The following is a 13,081-nucleotide window of genomic DNA, read 5'->3' on the forward strand; positions in this document are numbered from 1 at the left end:
GGCATGCTGCGTTCTGTTATCTAGGAACTCTTCAATCCAATCACACAATTGGTCTGATAGTCCATGTGCTCTTACTTTGTTCATTTAACGACTGTGGGCAACTGTATAAAACGCCTTGCGGAAGTAAAGAAACACTGCATCTACCTGGGAACCCGTGTCTATGGTCCTCTGAGTCTCGTGGACGAATAGCGCGTGCGGGGTTTCACACGATCGTCTTCTTCGAAACCCATGCTAATTCCTACAGAGTAGATTTCTAGTCTTCAGAAAAGTCATTATACTCCAACATAATACACTTTGCAAAATTCTGCAACTGATCGACGCTAGAGATATAGGTCTATAATTATGCACATCTGTTCGACGTCCCTTCTTAAAAACGGGGATGACCTGTGCCCTTTTCCAATCCCTTGGAACGCTACGCTCTTATATAGACCTACGGTACACCGCTGCAAGAAGAGGGGCAAGTTCCTTCGCGTACTCTGTGTAAAATCGAAAATTTAAATTACATATTCGTTTTCCAGCAAATCATCTTACTGTGTAAGTTTCGTGATTTTCTAAATATAACCTCAAAACAGAAAAATTGTTTATTTTGTAAGTTAAGATCTTTTTGACAGCTGAAGAATGCGTTTTGATTGTTCTTTGTTTCGCTTTTGTTTAAGATAATTTGATAATTTGTCATCATGCCTAATAGCAAATACACGTTTACGAATAAATTGCGAGAAATATATCTAAGCTCGCCCGGAAGAGTACAATGGAAAGCACAATATATGGTTTCCTGCCCAGGAACCTATGTTTCATTACCAAGTCTTGGCGCCAGCGGCTTGGTATTCCACTTGGAAAAAGAGAAATATATTAAATGTGTTAGGGGTGACAACTGGATTTGTAAAAACGTTTGCAATGGTGAAATCTAATTTTATGATTTGAAGTAAAATGCAGTTTTTCGTTTCTTATGTAATACATTTAAAATGAGGAAAGTGTCCTCTTTTTTATATTCCGAAATATGCTGACCCTATCCACGCCCCTTCCTCGGCCTGATGATATTGGTGAAGATCTCTGTTTCTTTCCGAATACGCGTCACAAAAAGTGACTCTCGCTGTTTGTCGATCCTCCTGTTATCGAGTGTTACGTCTCGTGCACAGGACGCTTATACCATGGATCACCAGTTAGCCGCCGACCATTACGGCAAGTAGCAACAATTGCTTTCTCGCACTGCTGGCGACGGCTTCCCTCGGCGGGAAATGGCTCGTTGCTCTGCGCCCGGCGCGCCCCTGGCGGCCGCCCCCGCAAGCTCCTCCGCGCCGTATCCCCAGCGCCTTCTGCAGTGCGTTCGCCGCTCGCATCTGAGGCGCACCTCTTCGGCTCTCCTGGCAACTGTCGCTAGCATCGACCGCGCTGAGCACAGCTTCTCGTACGACAAGACGCAATAGAAGTAAGTCACGCGCGCCGCAACGGAGCCGGCGCGTTCTCTCCGACTCAGCAACATCCTGAGTGTTATAGATGTAAAGTAGCGGCTCTGAAAGTATGGGATAAAAATGCTGCCTGTTCACGAGCAGGTGCCCTTAAAACCACTGCATGCTTCTAAATAACAGCAGGAAGGGACTGTGCGTGATGAAACTACACGGTTAACGTCTTACTAACCACAACCGTGGAAAAAATTGCGCTAGTCGTCATCTTTGGAATCATCATATATATAGAACGCGTCACCCGCTCTACAGCAGAGTCTACACGTTACCCGATGTTAAAGCTCGGTGCCGGATGGAAAACGAACCTGAAACTTTGTTTCTTGTTATGTAGTTCTCTTTAATATTATCCTTCTTGTAGACTCAAGAGTGACACTTTCATCATTTGGCAGTCCATGTTTAAATTATCAGTCAGGAGTACTTGAACACGCAAAGTACTTGTCTTAGAGTGATCTGTCCCAGAAAAAAGTCCTGTCTTACTTTAAAGGGACCTGCTGGTGAAGAGATAGAATTCTCATCCCGTACTTCCAGAGTGCGTAGATCTTCATATATAATACTTAAGACATCGGTGCTCTACTCCAACACTGAATAATATTAGGACATCATGAGTCCTCAAACTGTGTCAGGTTTCTCTCATCATTTATAGAATCATTGCATGTCTCACATCTCATAATTTGACGTATGTCTGAGGAATTAAAAAAATTGTTTCACCTAATCGCTGCATCCTTTAAGAACGGCAATCAATAATGATTTGTAGTATACTTCAACCTATATAATTTGAGGCATAACATAATTATATCGATAATGAGAGAATCCTGGCACGGTCTGAGTGATATTAAAGGCATGATATCCTAGATAATGGTGTCGGAAACTAAATATGTCTTCAAAATTCGTCGTATGAACAAAATATTTTAGAAATTAAACTAGTGTTGCTAAATAAGTACAATGTATATTGCTGCTTAAAAAAAAATGCCACTCAGTGTTGGCATAAAACAGCAACATGCTGAGTGTTATAGATGTAAAGTAACGGCTCTGAAAGTATGGGATAAAAATGCTGCCTGTTCACGAGCAGATGCCCTTAAAACCACTTGTGCGATAGTGGGACGGATTGTGACAAGACAGCACGAGTTGTTGGTTTTAAGGCAACACGAGAACATTTTGTTCAACTGACTTTATTTTATGGCTGCTAACTTTCATCTTCAGATACGTCTGATGACTTGAACACACTCAGATTTGCTGCGTGTAACTAGTGTTTTATTTATTATTTACGTTTGGGCCCTATTGCATCAAGCGATATGCAACGTGGATCATTTTCAGAGTTTTATTTAGCTTTTTTTGTACTCATATCCCTTTCGTTCTCTCAGTGTGGCCTCTCTTCCGCTCGTTAGTATCAATTTGTTCCGGTCCTCCTGCATTTTTCTGCCTGGCGAACTGCCCAGTTGTCAAGTTTCCTGCCCAAGCTTTCCCTGTGTGGTTCAAAATGGTTCAAATGGCTCTGAGCACTATGGGACTTAACTTCTGAGGTCATCAGTCCCCTAGAACTTAGAACTACTTAAACCTAACTAACCTTAGGACATCACACACATCCATGCCCGAGGCAAGATTCGAACCTGCGACCGTAGCGGTCGCGCGGTTCCTGACTAGCGCCTAGAACCGCTCGGCCACTCCGACTGGCTTCCCTGTGTGGTATTCCTGATTCCTTCAAAGTCTTCTTTTACTGCACTGACAAATTTTATTGTTTCAGTTTGTGCTTTACTGCAAGATTAGTAGAATTCCGCAGTCTGTCTAGTTAATGTCGTTCGTTCCACTCTTTTACTCTGCTCAAAGATTTTTAGCTTCCGCTTTTTCGTATTCTGATACATGTTTCTTTATTTTCTCGCAGACTGTACGTTCCGTTTTCAATACAATTTGGACCAAAAATTCTCCTGGTACTTCTCATTCTCCCTTTCGGATTTCTTCAGTGTCTCCCTTTCTATTTAACGTCAATGTCTCAGCCCCTCACTCTGGTTTCATGACGGTGTTTTTGTGTCACAGTTTGATGTATTTTGAGATGAATTTTTTGGTTATAGATGTCTCTTGAAAGCCTGTAAGCTCTTCCCTTTTGGTGTATTTTGAGATGACTTTTTTTTTGTACGTGTCTCTTTTAAGACTGAAAGGTGTTTCCTCTTTGTGACAACGAATTTAGCAACCAATCTTTTACAGGCCAGTTTCTGTATCTGAACTGAGAAACTCTCTCAAATTTCGCACATTTAGGTTTTACAATTTTAAATGGAAGGTTGTTTCTCTAGTTGTATTTTGTTTTTTCAAGCGTCATTTGGAGTCCAACTCTCCTTGCTGTTTCTTTAAGAACTTCTATTTGTTTTTGTGCTGTTTGGATGTCAGGACATGAATCACCAGGCAGAGCCTTATGGAAGGGGAGGTGGAGTCCCCCGCTCCCCCCCCCCCTCCCGCCAAGGTTCAGACACACCGGTGGGGGGGATGCAAACGGAGAGATACGTGAGTTCTGATACATCTCTTCTGTCTACGAGAAGAAGCCTTTTCCTCGGCCTGTAGTTTTAACAGTACGCTGTGTCATATATTGACGACGTATTGAGTTATACATCGTTAACTTTAAAGCTGTTGGAAGCCAGCGAGAGCACTCCAAGATAGAAAATCAAAGATACAACACAAGAAGCAGGTAACGTGTTAGCGATTATGTTACAGGAAGTAATCGGTAAAGCTAGAGCGTTGCAAATTGCAGACGCTTTGAGCAACTGTCCCAGAGAATTAACTGGTAGCTACATTCACTGTGTAGAAGGTTTTGCAGGGCGTCACTGTAGAAGACAGTCACGATGAAGCACGTCTTAGCGTAGGCAGCAAGCTGGATACTTGCAATGGGTAAAACTGCTGTAATAATAGCGGTCTCCACTCATGTGAGAGGCTTCAGGGCGAGACCAAGTGAATAGGACACTGTCGATGCTGCTAGCCGTAACAGGATGTGGAGTGACTTTTAGCTGTCAGCTGAATGCTGTTGCTACCAGACTTGAAGTCTGTTAATGTAAAGCCCGGAAACATCCCCACGTACAGAGTGGGAAGGAAAGGACATAAGCGTCGTTGGCCAGAGGCATCAGACAGGTGCAGAACCCCACTCCAGATTGGCCAATCCCTATAAAGTGGTTCAGGATTGGTGGGCAAGTGTAGATAGGGAGAAATAGTGAGCCACTACAACCCTTTAAAAATCGATTTTTTTGAATCCAGAGGAGTTATCAACCACATCGTTGGGACTCCAATTCGATGTCGCTGATCGCCGTCCTCGGGTAAGCTCCAGCAAGGCTGTTTTCTCGCTTGGAGTGCTGCTCTCAAAGTTTGTACTTTACAATGCTGCTTGTGTTTCCTCATCCTTTCAGTTGCCACCCGCGGACTCAGACACTGACTTGCCGGATGTCAGTTTGTAGGATGCAGCTCCATGCCTGTTGCACATGGTCGGTCAATACAGGGACGTGTAAATTATAGATTGCAGCGATCAGTTGCCTTTTTAAATTTTATTGTGCAGATCTAGATTTCGGCTAGAAGCTAGCCATTCTCAATGCACTATTATTTTCGCTCAATGCATGTAATGCCTGTTGGTCGGGCTTCATCCACAGTTCGTTGAATACTACTCAGTATCCAAGTCCGACCAATAGGCATTACATGCATTGAGCGAAAATCCACAGTTCATTGAATACTGCTGAGTAGTATTCAAAGAACTGTGAATGAAGCCCGACCAACAGGCATTACATGCATTGAGCGAAAATAATAGTGCGTTGAGAATGGCTAGCTTCTAGCCGAGATCTAGATCTGCAGAATAAAATTTAAAAGGGCAACTGATCGCTGCAATCTATAATTTACAAGTCAATATAACAGTCGCTGTGTGCAATAGCCTTCGGAATGGAAGGTAACCTGATAATACAGGGACGGTTAATATTGGTTGTGGATGACACTGGAGTTGGCCGGCCACGGTGGCCGAGCGGTTCTAGGCGCTTCAGTTTGGAACCGCGGATGCTACGGTCGCAGGTCCGAATCCTTCCTCGGGCATGGATGTGTGTGATGTTCTTAGGTTAGTTAGGTTTAAGTAGTTCTAAGTTCTAGGGGACTGATGATCTCAGATGTTAAGTCCCATAGTGCTCAGAGCCATTTGAACCATTTGAACATTGGAGTTGTCGTCCGATGATGTCTCATATGTGGTCGATTGGAGATAAATCTGGCGATGGAGCAGGCCAAGGGAATATGTCGACACTCTGTAGAGCATGCTGGATAACAACAGCGGTATGTGGACGAGCGTCGCCCTGCTGGAGAACACCCTCTGGAATGCTGTTCATGAATGGCAGCCGGCCGAAGTGGCCGTGCGGTTAAAGGCGCTGCAGTCTGGAACCGCGAGACCGCTACGGTCGCAGGTTCGAATCCTGCCTCGGGCATGGATGTTTGTGATGTCCTTAGGTTAGTTAGGTTTAACTAGTTCTAAGTTCTAGGGGACTAATGACCTCAGCAGTTGAGTCCCATAGTGCTCAGAGCCATTTGAACCATTTTTGAACCATGAATGGCAGCACAACAGGCTAAATCACCAGACTGACATAATTTCGCAATCAATGTGCGTGGTATAACTGAGAGTCGCACCCGAGATCTTAACTCCACGTGTAGGTACAGTGTGTCCAGCACGCAAACAGATTGTTTGCCGACCTTCAACTTGCCTCCTTCTAACCACCACACGAGTAGCATTGACACCGAGGCAGAACCAGCTTTCATCAGAAAACGTAACAGACTTCCTCCCTGCCAGCCAATGAGCTCTCGCTTGACATCACTGAAGTCGCAAATCGCTGTGGTTTGAGGTCAATAAAAGTTTTAAGATGTCAGTAAACACAAACACTATATTGAAAATTTGATTAACATCTTAAATAAAGATAACAGATAACTCGTTACAAGCAAAGGTAAAATTAACAGCAGAGATCATATCACTAATACGAGAGCTGTTCGGAAAGATGGAAACGACAGTGAGAATCAGATGAAGCTTTGCACAAATGTGTTGTGAAGTGTCTCTAGCGTACCTGTCGATCGCATCGCGTCACTCTTTTCAGTTCTGAACACATAGTGAGCACGTGTCCGCCCCCGGTAGCTGAGTGGTCACCGCGACAGAATGTCAATCCTAAGGGCCCGGGTTCGATTCCCGGCTGGGTCGGAGATATTTCTCTGCTCAGGGACTGGGTGTTGTGTTATCCTAACCATCATCATTTCATCCCCATCGACGCGCAAGTCGCCGAAGTGGCGTCAAATCGAAAGACTTACTCCCGGCGAACGGTCTACCCAACGGGAGGCCCTAGTCACATGACACATGTTTAGTGAGCACCTAAAGATACGGAGACCAGTAGTGTCTCCTGCCAAGTATGGATGCCCTTTGCGAGGTTTCTCCTGATTTCATGCAACCCCACATAACGTACCTATTATTAATTTCCTTCGTCTTGAAAATTCTCGGCGGCCCACTGCAGGGGTAACGACGCCTCTGCAGCGTTTCAAATAGGAAGTGTTTGGTCATAGACCACAGGGCCGACTTGGCTCCCCCTGACGTTCATCTCTGCTCACACAAACCACTGGCTATGAAGACAACATTTTGACACCTCCACTTACACTCCTGGAAATGGAAAAAAGAACACATTGACACCGGTGTGTCAGACCCACCGGACACTGCGAGAGGGCTGTACAAGCAATGATCACACGCACGGCACAGCGGACACACCAGGAACCGCGGTGTTGGCCGTCGAATGGCGCTAGCTGCGCAGCATTTGTGCACCGCCGCCGTCAGTGTCAGCCAGTTTGCCGTGGCATACGGAGCTCCATCGCAGTCTTTAACACTGGTAGCATGCCGCGACAGCGTGGACGTGAACCGTATGTGCAGCTGACGGACTTTGAGCGAGGGTGTATAGTGGGCATGCGGGAGGCCGGGTGGACGTACCGCCGAATTGCTCAACACGTGGGGCGTGAGGTCTCCACAGTACATCGATGTTGTCGCCAGTGGTCGGCGGAAGGTGCACGTGCCCGTCGACCTGGGACCGGACCGCAGCGACGCACGGATGCACGCCAAGACCGTAGGATCCTACGCAGTGCCGTAGGGGACCGCACCGCCACTTCCCAGCAAATTAGGGACACTGTTGCTCCTGGGGTATCGGCGAGGACCATTCGCAACCGTCTCCATGAAGCTGGACTACGGTCCCGCACACCGTTAGGCCGTCTTCCGCTCACGCCCCAACATCGTGCAGCCCGCCTCCAGTGGTGTCGCGACAGGCGTGAATGGAGGGACGAATGGAGACGTCTCGTCTTCAGCGATGAGAGTCGCTTCTGCCTTGGTGCCAATGATGGTCGTATGCGTGTTTGGTGCCGTGCAGGTGAGCGCCACAATCAGGACTGCATACGACCGAGGCACACAGGGCCAACACCCGGCATCATGGTGTGGGGAGCGATCTCCTACACTGGCCGTACACCACTGGTGATCGTCGAGGGGACACTGAATAGTGCACGGTACATCCAAACCGTCATCGAACCCATCGTTCTACCATTCCTAGACCGGCAAGGGAACTTGCTGTTCCAACAGGACAATGCACGTCCGCATGTATCCCGTGCCACCCAACGTGCTCTAGAAGGTGTAAGTCAACTACCCTGGCCAGCAAGATCTCCGGATCTGTCGCCCATTGAGCATGTTTGGGACTGGATGAAGCGTCGTCTCACGCGGTCTGCACGTCCAGCACGAACGCTGGTCCAACTGAGGCGCCAGGTGGAAATGGCATGGCAAGCCGTTCCACAGGACTACATCCAGCATCTCTACGATCGTCTCCATGGGAGAATAGCAGCCTGCATTGCTGCGAAAGGTGGATATACACTGTACTAGTGCCGACATTGTGCATGCTCTGTTGCCTGTGTCTATGTGCCTGTGGTTCTGTCAGTGTGATCATGTGATGTATCTGACCCCAGGAATGTGTCAATAAAGTTTCCCCTTCCTGGGACAATGAATTCACGGTGTTCTTATTTCAATTTCCAGGAGTGTATAAATATAGAGACTGCACCACTCGATAACGCGCTGACTCCCTTGATCTGAAACGATAACCAAAGTCCTTTGGGTGTTCGCGACAGACTTTTCAGTTTACGCGAACTTGCTGACTGTAGTTCTTATGACCGGTTTGAGAAAACGTTCAAACGTTGAAAATATAATGTCTTCAACCATCAATGCATCACCTAAGCCGATGCCACATCATGATTTTTGCGAGGATATTGAGTTGTTAATTATTATTCCGTCGTGAAGGTGTCGCTACGTCGCTTATTCAACAAGTACACGACCTAATTTCAGAGATAAAATGCCGTTGAGCAATGTTCAGAATGCATTGTATTTTGGTGTAAACTTATTTCTGTTTACAGTTAAATTGTCACTAAACCACTTTGCACTTTTATGTTATCCGAAGAATCAGTTAATTCCACAAACACACTTTAAATGTCCATTAAATGATGTATGCAACACGACGAATTAAAGTTGAATTAAAACTTATTGTTCTTCGTAATTATTTGTCCCTACACTGAGCACACACACCGATTTTTCATTCAGGGAATTGCGTCTGTTAGCATCAGCAATTCTGACTTTGACGATAGCTTCTGACAACACGGCGCAATTGTAAGTTTTTCGTGATTGCGTTTATCTGCTGCCTACTCAAGTCTAATAACTGAGTTTATGTCGACGATCAGTCTCTTTCTATGTCCTTTGATGTTCGTGACTATTAAGTATGATGAATGCCAAGTCCCATCACAAGTCAGCAATCACACGAGATATTTTTCTGTCACATATATCAACTATCCCATTATCTGTCTAAATGGTAAAGACGATTTTACTTCGCTCCGACTTCTCACCAATACTTCCAACCGTAAAACTTTTAAACTTCATATCGGTTTTAAAACAATCTAGTAGTGGTTAATATGCGTACTACTATTGCAAGAGTACAAGAGAGAAGTGAAGTTAGCCGGCCGAAGTGGCCGTGCGGTTAAAGGCGCTGCAGTCTGGAACCGCAAGACCGCTACGGTCGCAGGTTCGAATCCTGCCTCGGGCATGGATGTTTGTGATGTCCTTAGGTTAGTTAGGTTTAACTAGTTCTAAGTTCTAGGGGACTAATGACCTCAGCAGTTGAGTCCCATAGTGCTCAGAGCCATTTGAACCATTTTTTTAGAAGTGAAGTTAACATCCTCATTGCCGAGTTACATTGTAGTCACAGCGAACTTACAGCTCAATACGGCTAAAACTCTCTTCTAGGATAAATGTTATCTTTGGTCAATTTATGGTCTGGGTTTTAACCTTCGTAAATAATAATTTTTTGAATTCTTTCTTTAAAGTTTCTGTTTCGTATTATATGGTAGTCTTTCATTCAGTCCTTTCTTTATGATAAGCATTAGTATTGGATATTACTTTCCGAATAGCTCTCATACATAGAAACTCATAAATTAATAAATTAAAACAAAATTATAGCGTATAACATTGTTGGTGTTCTGTCAAATAAAGCTGTAAAAAGTACAAATACTAGTAAACAGAACAAAAAGGTCATAGCTAAAAAAATTTCATCTACAACAACATCAACGATCGAGTTATGGCAGTATAGCTGCCACAATCATATAATTACGCCGCCTATGAGACATAACAATCAACGCCAATCGATGTTTTGTGGACGTCAAAACAGCCAGTACCGTTGTATAATCACCCAATATTGTCAATAGACATACGTAAGAAAAGAATGAAAGATTAACGAACCCATGCGTCAGTCGCCGGCAGCTAGAAAATGGCACTGTAGCCGAAATGGGCCTCTCGCAAACATTACTTCAAATATAGCAGCGAGTTGCATTTCTCAACTTATAACGCCTTTGCAAGACATATATCGCGCTACGCGACCCTCAAGAATACAAACTGTTCCAAGTAGAGTCAACCACCATATTTGCTTTCTCCTACATTTATCTAACGAATAGACGACGAAGGTAAAATGAGAGACAAGAGCTCATACGGTGGCTTACGAGCAATCGTTGCTACCGCGAACTAGGGTTGTCGAAAGAATATCGATATATCGACATTCTACTAACGAAGCATCGATACATATTGGAGATATACCGTTCCCGATATATAGACGCCAAAATGGCAATATCGAGTGCCGATACTTTTATTTTATCTTATATTTTTTTCGCAATTTTCGGTAAATATTTGAAATTGTTCTTTTGAAATTGTAGTAGAACAGTGAAGGAGCCTTACGACTTTTTGAGCTCTGATCACGTCCAGTTTTTCTCTTTGACTGTGTGAAGCAAGAATATGTGGCACAAAGAAGTCCGACTGCACTGGGACGGGACGATGGCCGGGTGAAAGTGTGAATTTTTAACGCAACTAGTGTGCTATTTTCTTCTTATCGGCATTCTTCAAAAACAGTTGCTGAAACTGAACAAACATTTAAATGACGAGATTGGCCTTTGCGGTGGGCAGAGATGTATGTGAGGAAATTCTGACGCAATCGGCCCTAGGCGCCGCTGACAGGAACTGCAACGTTTAACTTCACACAATTTTGACACTACAACTGCTAGGTCGCTTGCGTTTGCAGAAATTAAAAAAAAATGGGGAAGTCGACATAAAGTATTCCGAACAAATCATATATGCGACGAAATCGAACGACGGGCCGCTCGAACATCTTTTATTGTGCCACTCACATGCAGTTATCGCTGTTAGCAAAGTGATTATCGCCAATCCTGAACATGCATCGTTTTCGTCTCAATTCTTGCTCTAAGGGGGATAAGTAGGCTGCTATCTTGTTGATGTACAGAATATGTAATAATAAATCAATACTTAAATACATAACTCTAAAACCGGCAATACTCGTATATTTACAATGTGCAGCCGATATTTTTGTAGGCCGGAATGTCGATATTTCTTCCGTCGCTATATCGATACCTTTTTCGATGTCCGAATGCCAGTTATGATATCTTATTAAATATCGATAGTAGGACTCCCGATATTTTTAAAAATATCAACATTCCTACCGCGAACCGTTCGCGACTGGAACAGGAAATGGGAGTACTGTCAATGGTACACGAAGCACCTTTCCCCATTCACCGTAAGATGGTTTGCGGAGTATGTATGTGTATCAGATGTAGAAAGGCTGTATCATCAGAACTGTAAGGGCGATAGGAACTGGAAATCTCGAGCAATCTCTCGAAGACACCTTGCAAGAACTTTCCTTGGCGCACACTGCCGGTTAACTCGCGAACCACGAATTCTGTCCTAGTGCGGGGTAATACCACACCTCCGTACTAACTGTTTCACGTGATTCGTGACGTGAAACATAGTTCCGCGCTGTTTGTGCCTTTTACACGATGCTTTTAGAAGTTGCTGGCCAACTTGTTGCGCCTGGGCGTGTAGACTGTCACCTTCACCCTCCGAGCCGGAGGAAAGCCTATCGTGCAGGGTTGCGACTCGGGGTCACAACGGGATGGATACATCGCGTATTAACCCATTAGTGGCCGAATTAAATTTTTGTTTATCTTTTTACATTTATTAGTTTTACCTTGTTTGTTACAGTGAAAAAGAAGCGTTTAGTGAAAAAGCAGTTTTAAGCTTTGTAGTTTTCAAATAATATTCTGTACCATATTACAGTCAGCGAAACATACAAAAAAATGGTTCAAATGGCTCTGAGCACTATGGGACTTAACATCTGAGGCCATCAGTGCCCTAGAACTTAGAACTACTTAAACCTAACTAACCTAAGGACATCACTCACATCCATGCCCGAGGCAGGGTTCGAACCTGCGACCGTAGCGGTCGCACGGTTCCAGACTGAAGCGCCTAGAATCGCTCGACCACTCTGGCCGGCGCGAAACATACATTTATATGAAAAGCTTAAACCTTTTTGAACAGAAAGAAATAAATTAAAATTAAACATGAGTACAGATTGCAAACCTAAAAAACAACAACATATTATTTGATTCTTCAGTTTTTCCCGGTGTATTTCTTGCTCGAACAGTCCACGGGAGTACTGCCGGTCCACAGTGTCCAACGGGCACAATATTTCGGCGATCAGACAAGTCGCCATGTCAAGTGCGCTGACGAACTGACGATGGTGACATGTCTGATCGCCGAAATATTGTGCCCGTTGGACACTATGGACCGGCAGTACACCCGTGAACTGTTCGAGCAACAACATATTACTTTGTGTGACAAACAGAAAAACACTCAGCACGTACTCCCATACTACAGTTCTTGCACAGGGTAAGTGCTGGTGTCTTGTTACAGTTTATCCCAACACACCATCTTCTTTGAGATCCCGTATTTTCATACTCAGGTGGGTCGTCAGTCCATCAAACCAGAGTTCCTCAGCTACAGTACCGGAGTACAGGATTCGTTCAGCCCTTTCTGTAGAGTCACCTACGTTGTCAAAATAGAGTTGCACTATTTCTATTCAAAAATATACTTGGGAGATTTTATTTCCACTTTTGCGGCAGGGTACCCAGGCATTGTGTACAGTGGCATCCAATAAATGGCTGAAAAGGGCCCCCTAATACTTCCTGTTACGAATATTTATCCTGTACTTAATCAGATTTTGATCCATTCGATC

At 44.5% G+C, this 13,081-nt stretch overlaps 1 protein-coding gene across 2 annotated transcripts in view; it reads left to right on the top strand.

Moving 5' to 3' along the window:
* Positions 1 to 1,301: 1,301 nt before the first annotated feature.
* The window catches only part of LOC126198775 (dihydropyrimidinase-like), a 284,208-nt gene continuing 272,428 nt past the window's right edge, over positions 1,302 to 13,081 (top strand). For both annotated transcript variants that reach the window (XM_049935335.1, XM_049935337.1), the window contains exon 1: positions 1,302 to 1,426. The gene's annotated coding sequence lies outside the window, so the exon portion shown is untranslated. The remainder of the gene's footprint in view (positions 1,427 to 13,081) is intronic.

This window comes from Schistocerca nitens, chromosome 8 (assembly GCF_023898315.1).
Source record: "Schistocerca nitens isolate TAMUIC-IGC-003100 chromosome 8, iqSchNite1.1, whole genome shotgun sequence".
NCBI classification, from domain to species: Eukaryota; Metazoa; Arthropoda; class Insecta; order Orthoptera; family Acrididae; genus Schistocerca; species Schistocerca nitens.